Source organism: Paroedura picta, chromosome 1, assembly GCF_049243985.1.
Source record: "Paroedura picta isolate Pp20150507F chromosome 1, Ppicta_v3.0, whole genome shotgun sequence".
In the NCBI taxonomy this organism is placed as follows: domain Eukaryota; kingdom Metazoa; phylum Chordata; class Lepidosauria; order Squamata; family Gekkonidae; genus Paroedura; species Paroedura picta.
The window spans coordinates 5,057,327-5,070,212 of NC_135369.1; the positions used below are offsets into that span (position 1 = coordinate 5,057,327).

General features: G+C 52.3%; 1 protein-coding gene across 2 annotated transcripts in view; it reads left to right on the top strand.

Annotated features, from left to right (window-relative positions):
• The first annotated feature begins 4,748 nt into the window (after positions 1 to 4,748).
• The window catches only part of CGN (cingulin), a 91,848-nt gene continuing 83,710 nt past the window's right edge, over positions 4,749 to 12,886 (top strand). Inside the window, exon 1 of one of the 2 annotated variants that reach the window (XM_077320399.1) lies at positions 4,749 to 4,852. The gene's annotated coding sequence lies outside the window, so the exon portion shown is untranslated. Of the gene's footprint in view, positions 4,853 to 7,600; positions 7,722 to 12,886 lie in introns of those variants that run through there. The other variant, XM_077320410.1, reaches the window with a different exon arrangement.

Genomic DNA, 12,886 nt, shown 5'->3' on the forward strand with positions numbered 1-12,886 from the left:
CTAACAACTTCCAAATATGGAGAACCCACCAGCTCCTGAGGAAGCCTGTTCCACTGAGAAACTGCTCTAATGGTCAGGAACTTCTTCCGGATGTTGAGACGGAATTTAGAATCACAGAATCATAGAGTGGTAAGGGATCTTGTTGGTCATCTAGTCCATCCACTCACAACCCTCTCACTCATCCCCTGTCACCTGCCACCCCCTTGAACCTTCCCAGAATCAGCCTTTCCGTCAGATGGCTCTCCAGCCTCTGTTTAGAAATCTCCAAGGATGGAGAGCCCACCACCTCCCGAGGAAGCCTGTTCCACTGAGAAACTGTTCTGATTGCTAAGTGTCGTTGTGTACTACAGAGTCTTGTGATACTTAAAGAGTAACTACCTTATTGTAGTGCAGGTTTTAATTGAGAGAGCCTTCCTCATTCAAACCATGGAAACAGATTGTATTTTTGATCCAGAGGGGTGGACCAGAACCAATGGGATGAAATTGATTGATTGATTGATTGATTAATTATTGGATTTATATACCGCCATTCGCCAAAAGGTCTCACGGCGGTTCACAATAAAATATAAAATCCCATAAAATCCCATAAATACCCCATCATTACAATAAAAGATGGCACTCTATTCTATAACTTTCCCTGCTTGTTCAGAGAGAGGTCGGGCGTTAATCCTGTAAGAGAGAGAGGAGAGAAACACTGGCCAATGGATGAGGGATCTTGGATGGAACCCGGGCTCTGCCCTGGCCTCAACCAAAGGCCTGGCGGAAGAGCTCCGTCTTACAGGCCCTGCGGAAAGATGGTAATTCCGACAGGGCCCTTAGCTCCTCCGGGAGCTCATTCCACCAGGTTGGGGCCAGGACCGAAAAGGCCCTGGCCCTGGTCGAGGCCAGGCGAACGTCCCGAGGGCCCGGGACAGTCAGTAGATTCATACCTGCAGAGCGGAGAACCCTGCGGGGGGCATAAGCAACCAAACGGCCGCGTATGGCCTTAAAGGTTAATACCAACACCTTAAACTAGACCCGGAAACAGACTGGTAACCAATGAAGATGATGGAGTACCGGCTGAATATGGGCCCTCTCCAAGGTGTCCTAGTGAGGACCCTAGCTGCCGCATTTTGTACCAGCTGTAACTTCCGGATCAGAGTCAAGGGTAGGCCCGCGTAGAGCGTGTTACAGTAGTCTAGTCTGGAAGTGACTGTTGAATGGATCACAGTGGCTAGGTGTTCCGAGGACAGGTAGGGCGCTAGTAGCCGGGCCTGGCGAAGATGGAAAAAAGCCGTCTGGGCTACTTTCGTGACTTGAGCCTCCATAGACAGGGAGGCAACAAAAGTCACTCCCAAGTTCCTGACCACTGGTGTAGATGTTAATTCAAAAGAAATTCCATCTCAACTTCCGGAAGAAGTTCCTGACAGTCAGAGTGGTTTCTCAGTGGAACAGGCTTCCTCAGGAGGTGGTGGGTTCTCCATCTTTGGAGATTTTTAAACAGAGGCTGGAGAGCCATCTGATGGAGAGGCTGATTATGTGAAGGCTCAAGGGGGTGGCAGGTGACAGTGGATGAGCGAGAGGGTTGTGAGCGTCCTGCATAGTGCAGGGGGTTGGACTAGATGACCCAGGAGGTCCCTTCCAACTCTAGGATTCTATGATCCTAAATTCTGTCTAAAACTCTGGAAGAAGTTCCTGACAGAGAGGTTTCTCTATACATAGTTGTTTCTCTTATGAATAAATACCATTGTTTGTTAGGCAACCTGGTGCTCAGCTCTCTCTGCGTATTCAGTCTCTGCCAACAGATCTCAGGCTGAATCTTGGCAGGACAAACAGATTCCACAGCCCGACTCAGCCTGCCTCAAAGTGAAAATCAACTTTCGTGAGTCATGCTCATCCCCTGCAACAAATCATAGAATTATAGAATTGGAACTCCAGAGTTATCTAGTCCAACCCCTTGCAGAATGTTGTTTGTTTTTGTGCATGGTTTAGTGGATAAGAGCAGTAGACTCTAATCTGGAAAGCCAGGTTTGATTCCCCACTCCTCCACATACAGCCAGCTGGTTGACTTTGGCCTTGTCACAGTTCTCTAAGAGCTGTTCTCACAGAGCAGTTCTCTTAGAGCTCTCTCAGCATCACCTAGCTCACAGCGTGTTTGTTGTGGGGAGAGGGAGAGATTGTTGTAATCCACGTTAGGATTCCTTCAGGTAGTGAAAAGTGGGGTGTAAAATACCAGCTCTTCCTTTTTTTTTTCCACTGGCTATCAGTTGTAATCCTAAGAATTCTCCTGGCATCACCTGGAGGTTGGCAACACTCAACAGCCTGAGCCCATCCCTTCCTTTTGTTGCCGTGATGGTTCAGAGAAGGAAAACTTTGTCCTGCCATTGGGCACGCAAAGGCCATCCGAGGACAGCCCATGTCAGAGAAAGATGCATCTTCGGTTCGCCTCTCGGCTAGCGAGACGTGAATTTTTCCATATCAAGATCTGAACGATGGGGAAGAACAGGCCGCCAGCCCAGGGCATGGCTGACCCCGGATTGGAGAGTGATTCAATTCGATGTGGGGTCGGGAGGCCAGAACTGAAGGACCCGCAGCCCTGAGCAGCAAAGGAATCAGATATTTTATCAATGATGAGGAATGCAGAAGGGAGGTGCCCGGCCCCAGCCTCTTCTGCACCTGAACACGACCCAGGTTGAGATTCTTGCTTGACCATTGCTTTGAAAAAGGAAATCTCTTCCATACTTTTCATGGCATAAATCTCCGTGCCTTTCAGCAATGGCCATTCCTTTAGAGGTAAACAGTAAAGCACAGAGCGCATAAAGGTAATTTTGCTATGGTTTATTATTATTCCAGCTGTCTTTTCTAGCCAAACACATAGATGCTGCTATTTTTTTTCCCGTACTTTTGTTGCTATTTTTGTCTGCCAGGAAAAGGTGTTCTGTGATGCTCAGAAGCTTGCGTACTTCAAAACTCTTCCTGGGGCTGAGCTAATTGCAGATGGAATCTGACTGATTTTGTTCCCCAGGTACTAGAATCAGAATCACACCAAGCTGGGAGAGACCCCAAAGGGCCATCCAGTCCAGTTCCCCACCTTCTCGGGGACTTAAAAATCACACACTCCTGACAGGTGTTCATCCAATCTCCATGGAAGGAGACTTCACTGCCCTCTGAGGCAGCAGATTTCATCAACAAACAGCCCTCACCATTAGAAAAGGCTTTCTAATATTTCAGTGGAACCTCCTTTCCCATCATTTGAACCCAGTGCTCTAAACTGCAGGAAACAAGCTGGCCCCCTCTTCGACACAACTACCTTTTTACGTACAACTACCTTTCAACACAGCATTACCTGATGATAGACAGACAGTTGTTCCCACAAGCCCAAATTTCCACCTGCAGGGGAGAATTGGCCAATGTGTCTCTGCGTGATTCCCTGTTCTGGTCTCGCTTTCTTCTGCTCCATGAGAAAGGTAAACCTGCTGTGTCTCTGCATCAGTGTGGCGTTTGAGTTATTTAGCTCTTTCTGAAGAAGTTCCTGACAGAGCGGTTCCTCAGTGGAACAGGCTTCCTCGGGAGGTGGTGGGTTCTCCATCTTTGGAGATTTTTAAGCAGAGGCTGGAGAGCCATCTGACGGAGAGGCTGATTCTGTGAATTTAGACATGTTGTAAGTGGGCAGGCAGGAAGGGACATCTCTGAGCTTGGCTCTTGGGGCCCTTTCTTGCATGCCCAGGATTCTGGTTTTGGGGAGGGGGCATCATCTGGACATCAAATTGAGGTCATTGTGGGTAGATCGTTGTGAGTGTCCTGCATTCTGCTGGGGGTTTGACTAGATGACCCTGGAGGTCCCTTCCAACCCTATGATTCTGTGATTATAATAGCATGCATGAAGATAGGCCCTAATAACTTTTATTGTAATTTTAACAACAATCCATACCCCGCACGACATTTAATTTCTCATTACTGGTAGTAACATTGTGACAAAGGTAGACTATGACAGCTGGGGTGGTGTAGTGGTTCAAGAGTTCTGGATTAGTATCTGGAAGTCCCAGGTTCGAATCCCACCTGCCGTGGCAGATTTTGGCTACTCAAATCCATTCTAGCCTACTTCACAGGGTTGTTGTGGGGATGAAATGGAAGAGAGGAGAATGGTATAAGCGGCTTTGGGTCCCTTTTGCGGAGAAAGGTCGGGCACCAAAGAATGAAGGCGTTAAAAATAAACGGATGAAACTAAATGGATTGATGAAAAACAATGAATTAAAAAAAAGATGGATGAAACAAACAGATTGATTAAAAACAAATGCAGCAAATAATTGCCCGTTTTCATGATCATCAGAATAAATAAAAGCTCATAAATAACAACAGTCTTCCCAATAGTACTTTTCAATGGGAAATAAAAAGTAGTATTATTAATATTGTTATTATTTATAAGTATATCAATCGTTTTTCATCATTAATAACAACGCACTCAGTGGTCTTTTTCTCCCCCAAAGGGGCGAGGCCTAGCCCTGGTTGCTAAGGAGGCCGCCGCCGCCTCCCGGTTGCTAAGGACTCCCTCCCGCCCCGCCCTTTCGCTCCAACCCCGGCGGCCATTTCCCCCCTCCCCTCTCCGGCCGCCTCCCTTGGATCCTTTTCCCGCCCATTCTCCTCCCGTGCGGGCTCGCCGACTAGGCCACGCCCTCTGGGCGGGTCGGGGAAGAGGGGGCGTGGCGAGGGGGGCCGGCGGCGGAGAGAAGGGCGGGGCCGGCCCGCCTTGAGCGGGAGCCAATGGGAAGGGCCGTGGGCGGGGCCGCAGCGCGGGGCTCAGGTAACAGGTTGCGCCCTAGAGCGGAGGAGGACAGAAGGTGTGAGAAGCGCCCGCCGAGCGGAAGGAGGGGAGGTGAGTGGGCTGCGCGCCCCCTTTTTTCCCCTTGCAAAGTAGTCCCCCAAGGCAGCCCCCTCCCCGAGCATCCCCCCCAGGTGGGGGTGGGCGGGCATCCTCTACTGGGTGGGCGTCCCCCACCGCCCATTTCTTCTAGGCAGGGCTTTTGCCATGTCCGCCCTCCAAATATGTGGGGGGGTTGATGCCCCCCATGAGAAAATCTGCCCCCCCCGTGGCTTAGTCCCATGGGGGAATTTGGGCGTGGCCCTGGGGGAGGGGACTTTGAGGCCCCCTTGCTGCTTGACTCCCCCTCCCCCTCAGTTGTGGTTTAGGGTTGCCTGCCTCCCACTGTAGGGTCCCTTGGTTTGCAAATTGGGGGTGGGGGTGGGGACTGTATTATCGCCCCCTTGGGTGCCCCTTCTGTGGGGGTGGCTGACGGCGGGCTGGAGCCCCTGTGCTCTGGGGAGGGGGGTCCTCTGGGGTGCCCCATTCCTTCATTCCAGCTCTCCCCCCCCCCTGAGAAGTTATCGGCCCCAGCTGATAGAGTAATAGGGACCCCCTCATTTGGTGCCTGTACCTGCCCTCTGCTGGAACAGCCCTCTCCAGGAGGTCCCTGTGATTTCCCCCTTGGGTTCCTTACAAAGTCCTGGTCTTGTGCCTACAAGATGTTTGAGTCCCCTTGCTTAGGACTTTGCCCCCGGCACTGTTTGGGTCCCTGCCCCTTGTCTCCCCCAGGTGGGGGGAGCTCTTAACACCTTTTAACACCCTGTTCCCCTGTCCCTGCCCCCCACGGTTTCCCCTCCTGTTGTATGGCATACTTTCTGGGGAGTCACTGCCAATGCCCCATTTGCCATCTGCCCCACCCTGGTCTGCGGGGATCCGGGTGCCGACTTTGTTCTTCGGGTCCCTCCCGTTCTGTCTGGGTGGGGGGAGGGAACCCGGTTGCCCAAGGGCTCCGAAACGCAGCCTGGTTTTGGGAAGTGCCGTATCAGTGACTGGGAACTTGAAAGCTTTTTCCAAACACCTGGGAATTGGGGTTGGAGGACGTCTTCGGACCCACCTGGCGAGGTTGGCCTCCCCCCCCTCCAAAGCCGTGCTTGGGGGACAGGTTTCCACGGTGCGGTTTCGGGCGACCGCAGACAAACCCGCAAGGGCGGAGGAAGGGGGTTTTGGTTTGGCGCTCGGCAAGTGGCAAATTGTTTCGGGAACCGCAAGGCTTGCGTGTCAATGGCGGCCCTTTGGCAGAGAAGGAACTTCGGCCTCTGAGTCCGACCAGGCGGGCCCGAAACACAGCCCAGTTCTGGGTGCTCTTTGGTAGAGAGTTTCCCTGCTGCTTGCCTCCAGGTGTGGCCTCAAGATCACTTTGAAAGGACACCTGATCTCCAGGTAGCAGAGATCAGTTCCCCTGGAGGAAGTGACTGCCTCGGATGGCGTTATGCCCCCCCCCCCTACCCACACCTTGACCTCCCCGGGGGCTCTCCACGAATTTCCCAAGCTGGAACTGGCAACCTTCGCTAGAGTGTCCTTTTGTTCTCCCGCAAAAACAAACCACCTTTTCCTTTGCAAATGTTGGAGCGACGGAGGTTCGTTCGCTTTGCCGGTTCCGAAGCGGAGGTGGGGCCAACTGGGCAGACGGCATCCTTGCTGGGATGGTGGGAAGGAAATGGATTGCGGAGACGGGGGCGTAGGCAAAGAGGAATATGTTAAGTGACCCGTTGGAACCCAACCCAGAGTCCACCTCCTTCAGCATCCGGTTTACTCTGGCGGTCGGCCAGAGGACTCTAAGAAGTGTCCTCGAAAGTGAGAGAGGTCAGGGATGCTGCCCCAGGATTTGGAAGCTCGGGGTATCTATTGAGTATGCCCCCCCTGTCCAGGGGATTCCCGGCTGCACTGTTTGAATTCTGCAGATCCGTTCGGCTAATGGCAGCCACTGGGGATCCCCAGTCTGAGACGCTCCGTGCGGTTCGGTTCTCCACTCCTCCTGGGTGACCTTGAGCTGGTCACAGTTCTCTCAGAGCTCTCTCGGCCTCAACTACCTCACAAGGTGTCTGTTGTGGAGAGAGGGAAGGCAGGGTGATTGGAAGCAACAAAATACTTCCTCCTGGTGGATTTTGCCATTTTACACTCTAAAATCCAACGCCAAAACGTGCTGGAAGAGCATAATTCTACCTGCGTGAGAATTTTTGGTCGTCTCGCCTGCCTTGGGACTAGCCTCCAAGGGACGGCCTCTGCCAGCCCCTCCGTGCTTCCCTCTGGGACTGGGAGTCCGGCCTCTTTGCCGCCCTGTTCTGGCATGGGAGTGAGTCAGCGGGCAGTGCCCGCACGGCTGGCCCTTCTGCCTTGACTCACTTCAGGGGAAAAAACACTTTTAAAAAGTCAGCGCCAGCCGGTTTTATTCTTTGCGTCCTGCTGATAGCTCAGACGGGCGGGATTAAGCCGCTGTTTTTTGATAAGGGATCCAGATTAAACTGCGCGCCGGCCTCCCCCGGACACAATGTGGCCCTTGTGTTTCCAAATCATATGATTCCCCTCCCCGGTCCTGATTCTGCAAATCGTTTCAAATGCAATGCTTCAGGAGCGTGACTTCATTCTCTCCTCCTCTTCTAAACATGCCTGCAAGGTTACTCTTCCTGTGGGCGGACCGTAAGTTTTGGGAGTTGCAGATTCTTGGCCAAAGATTGCTCTCCCCCCCCCCACCCCATTCACAGGTTCTTTTTATGGCGGTTTCCTCTTTCACCTGGAGGGCTTTGAGTGCCCCGGGATCAGCTGATTGAAACTAGAGGACAGGCTGAAACTTCATAGGCCGGTGGTTTCACTTTCTCCGGTTCCCATGCCAGGAGAACAATATCCCAGTGTCTCCGCTGTCCCCAGAGCGGAGGGAAATCAGGTTGGCACCCGAGCGGGAGGGTCGGTGAGCGAATCGGCCACGGCTGTACCGTTGGGTCAAACCCGTTTGGGGTAAACCGAAGAGGGGGTGAGTGGGAGCGAGCCAAACCGCTGACCCCTTTCCTCTATTCTCTCCGTGAAAGGGGCCAGTGACCCACAGCACGCCGGCTAGATGGGGGCTGCTGAGCCGAGGAGACTAAATACGTCCGCTGTTTGTTCTTGAGCCGTAAAAAAGAATCGTTCTGAAGGGGACTTTGAGACCCCTTGAGTCTTGAAAACAGAGCCACTGGTCCTGCTGAAGGACCCTCTGATGACCCCTGGGTTTCGGCCACTGCTTGGCTTCGATGGGCCATTGCGTGGCCTGGGTGGGCCATTGTCCTGATCCAACATGGCTTCTTTTATGTTCTTATGCCTGGGGCAGGGATGCTCTGTCTTCCTGGTGCTTGGGGGGGGGCAAGAGTGGGAGGGCTTCTGGAGGTCTGGCCCTGCTGGTGGACCTCCTGATGGGCCTTTGAATCCCCGAGTCCCATAAATATATCCACCGAGAGCTAAAGCATCTTCAAAGAACACAGGAGAACCATTGGACCAGGCCAGTGGCCCAACACTCTTGTCACACAGTGGCCAAAACCCAGGAGCTATCAGGAGGTTCAGCAGCAGGGCTAGAGTCTATCCCAGTGGAGCATAAAATATTGCGATTTTGTCATTAGCTGCATTGGTGATCCTTGTAAGGTTGAAGTTGCCAGCCTCTAGTTGGGGGCCTGGAAATCTCCCAGAATTATAACTCCTCTCCAGATGGCAGGTTTTTTCCCCCATTGTGGAAATTCAAAGATGGATTCTATGGCCTTATACCCTGCTGAACCCCCTCCGCGAAACCCACCCTCCCCAAGATTTCCCCCCACCTCAAATCTCCAGAAATTGCTTACCCTGGACCTAGGAACCCAATTAGGGCAGAAAGGTGGGGTACAGATTTTCTAAAGAACTAATTTCCCATCTGCCTGCTGTAGCACGGAAAAGTGGGTAAGAAAGGTAAATCCCAAAGCCCTGGGCCAGGTCCCAGAGTAGCTGGAAGCATGGCTTCTCTCGGTTATCACGAGATCTGGAAACTTGACTTTTTAAAAGCAAGCAGCAATTTTTTCCAGGACGGTACAGTGGCAGTCCCATCGGCCTTGGCCCAGTCTCCTGCTCTCCCCTCTTAGGGGATTGCTCGGGATTCTTGGGTCTGCTTCCCCCCCTTCCGAGGTGCCTGGCCCAAATCGCCCCAGGGGCTGCCTCCGGAAAGGCGAGGACATTCAATCCGAACGGGCAGCTCTTGGTGTGCCCCAGCTGCCGCAGGGGAGGATATTCTAGTTGGAATTTCCACTCTGGATGATAACCTGTACCCTCCGGATTTGAGAGGAGGCCAAAATTGGAACGGGGTGGTATTTGGCTGCAGCTTGGGGAGAGGGGAAGGGTGTCCGATGGCCACCGAAAGAATCTCTTGTTTGGCTTGAATGGATTTGGAAACCGGCGGAGGGAGGCTTGAAAGGGTGGCTGTCTTTTAAGGACATCTATAGCTTTGCCAGCACGATTTGGAAAAAGATGACTCCCTCTCTGGTACGATATCGGAATGCCCTCACTATAACTCTTACTGTGATTTTTGCGTTGCCCCTATTTTAATTAAACTACCTTCGAGAGCAATCAGAGACAATATGTTGTTGTTGTTGTTGTTGTTTGTTTGTTCAGTTTATTCTCTGCCATTCCCTGATGGCTCGTGGCGGGTTACAACAACTGGGTAAAAATCCCCTAAAACCCCCAATTAAAATCCCAGAATAAAAACACAAACAAATTAATCACAGACCCTGCGGACGCTTTCAGCCTTCTGCAGGGCTTGCAAGATGGAGCTCTTCCGCCAGGTTTACGGTTGAGGCCAGCACGTTAAGGAAGAGCTGGACCCCCCACCCTTGGGTTACTCTTGGTGGGTGACTGATCGACCCCTTCTTTGCCCCTTGGCTGTAGGTGGGCCGAGTTTAGGTTAGCAGTTGTTGTTTTTTTCCGCCACTTGGTTACTTTGTGCATCGTGTTTTTAGGTACTGAGAATTTCTTGATGTTTTAGGGGGTGTTTTTATTGGGGGTTTTATGTATGTTGTAACCTGCCATGAGCCTTTTGGGAGTGGTGGGCCAGAAAACAAGTAGTTATAGTAATAATCGCAAAAAGATACACAGCGGATAAAACAATGCCTTAAATCTCGGTTATCCCAGCATCTTAAGGAGTGGGGGCAGATGTTATTAGCAACTGTCACTTCCTGGAATATAGAGACATGTTTTCCTTAAAGAACAATCAATTTCACATCTGGATAATACAGCTTCAATGCGCTTTAGCCAGTGCTTGCAAGTAGATTTTCCTGTTTCACACAGGAAAGTCCAGCCACAAAAGAATCCTAAAGCACTTTAAAATATCATTATCCTACGTGTGTGAAATTAGCCATAGGCTCCCTATTTTCCTGCTTCAGATCAGAGGAGCTCAGAGGAAGGAAAACTGTACATTGCGTTGTCATAGAAACAAAGAGCTAGAAGGTTACCCAAGGGTCATCTAGTCTAACCCCAAGGGAGGGGCTTGGCACCGTGGTAGAGCATTTGCTGGCACACAGAAGGTCCCAAGTTCAGTCCCCGGCATCTCCAGTTAAAAGGACCAGCTGGTAGGCGAAGGGAAAGACCCTCCTCTGCCTAAGACGCTGGAAAAATGCTGCCAGTCAGAGTAGACAATATTGACTTGTATGGTCTGACCTAGGCTTCTGCACCAGGGGCCCGATCCGGACCGATTTGGCTCCAGCGTCCATTAAATTCAATGGTGCCATTGACGTTAATGGGAAGTCTGGCGTTCCCGCATTTCCCGAGACCTGGGGGGGAGGGTTCCCAGGTACAGCCTCCAAACTTTCAGGGTAGCTCCAGGAGGCTCTTCCCTGACCCCCCCCCCCGAATTTCACAATGATTGGACCGCAGGGCCCATTCCCAGGGGTTCCAAAAGAGGGTGCCCCCATCGGCTCCATTCTATCCGATGGGACGGACTCTCCGCCTTCCATTCTCCAGGAAAGGCAGAAACACCGTAATCCCCATTAACGTCAATGGCGCCATTGTCTTTAATGGGAGCCGAGGCCAAATCGGTCCAGATCGGGCCCCTGGTGCACAAGCCTAGTCTGACCCAATATAAAGCCACTTCATGGGTCTTCCACCAGCCCTGGCTCTGAGGTGAAGCGAATCTAGTCCAACCCCCTGCACAATGCAGGTAATTCACATCTTCCTACTCCCCCAGGGTGTACATTGCTCCTTTACAACTGCCTTGCTAGGTAGGATGACAGTGATATTCTTAGTGTAGGTGGAGCTGAGGCTTAGAGGGAGCGGTTTGCCTGGCAGGGGAGCAGCTTGGCCTCAGCATTCCTTAGTTCAGTCTCGAATGCTGGATCACATTCTTCCTTCCTGCTCCGTCACGGTCGATGTGACACCTGCAAGATGACGTCAATTTATTACCGGGGGGGGGGCACGGACGGGACTAAACGCAGACCTCTTGGGTAACAGAATCCAGCCCTGGTTCAGGGCGGTGTCGGCTGTCATACTTTCAGGGTGGCGCCAGCTCTCCTTTCAACCTCTGCTCCTTCCAAACGCCGGGCAGAGAGACGGGGCGGGACCGAGGAGATCTCTGAGTGCCGTGTCATGTCGCTCGTCAGCTTTGCCATGAGCCTGTGTTTATTTTTGTGGCCCGGTCCTCCTCTGCTTCTTGGTGTTGTGGTTAGGAGTGCGGTTTTGATTCCCCATTCCTCCTCCACATGCTGCCAGCTGGGTGACCTTGGGCTCGCCACAGCACTGGTAAAGCTGTTCTGACCGAACAGTTCTTTCAGAGCTCTCTTAGCCTCACCGACCTCACAAGGTGTCTGTTGTGGGGAGAGGAAAGGGAAGGTGACTGTAAGCCGCTTTGAGCCTCCTTCAGGTAGAGAACAGCGGCATCTAAGAACCAACTCTTCTCCTTCTTCAGTTCTCTCAGGGCTCTCTCAGCCTCACCTCTCTCACAGGGTGTCTGTTGTGGGGAGAGGAAAGGGAAGGTGACTGGAAGCCACCTTGAGCCTCCTTCAGGAAGAGAAAAGCGGCATATAAGAACCAACTCTTCTCCTTCTTCAGTTCTCTCAGGGCTCTCTCAGCCTCCCCTCTCTCACAGGGTGTCTGTTGTGGGGAGAGGAAAGGGAAGGTGACTGGAAGCCACTTTGAGCCTCCTTCGGGTAGAGAAAAGCGGCATCTAAGAACCAACTCTTCTTCTTCTTCTTCCTCTTCAGTAATCTCAGGGCTCTCTCAGCCTCACCTCCCTCACAGGGTGTCTGTTGTGGGGAGAGGAAAGGGAAGGCGACTGGAAGCCGCTTCTGGACTCCTTTGGGCAATGAAAAGCAGGGCATAAAGATCTCCTCTTCTCAGCTTTAGGAGGGCCCCAGTTCACCTCTGTAAGAGCTCAACCTGCACCGTACTCCCCAAATGCTCCCCCCTCCCCGACTAAGGGCTGCAGAACCTGTTTGAACTTCTAAGTGCATCCAAATCTGGAGACGAAATGTTCCGCGGAGGAGAACAAACAACTTGAGGCGCTCGTGGCAGCCAAGTTTCCCCCAACGCCCTGCTGCTGCAGACTCCCGCAAGGGAAAGAGAGAGAGAGAGATGTCGGCAGAGAAGCAGGGGAGGGAGCCGTGCAGGTGTGACCACAGGTGTTGGGAATTCACAGGCATCCTTATTTTCAGCTCTGGAGTGCTGTGGGGTTTGGCTGTGGGGTTTGGCGGGGGCCTGCGTTTGAAAAGAAGCCACAAAGTGCATCTGGGGAGCTCTAAGAGAGGGCAAGAAAAAAAGACTGCTTGCTTCTTTGATTTTTAAAAATCACAGTCCTGCCCCAGAAAGCTAAATTCTGCAAAGTGCATCAGCCTGGCACACTTCAACAGAGCGAGCTGGGGTTGCTTAGTTATCTCTGCTGCTGAAAGGTAGAGCGGTTCCTCAGTGGAACAGGCTTCCTCGGGAGGTGGTGGGTTCTCTCCATCTTTGCAGGCTTTTTAAACGGAGGCTGGAGAGCCATCTGTTTGGGGAGGCTGATACTGTGATGGTTCAAGGGGGTGGCAGGTGACAGTGGGTGAGCAACAGGGTTGTGAGCATCCTGCATAGTCC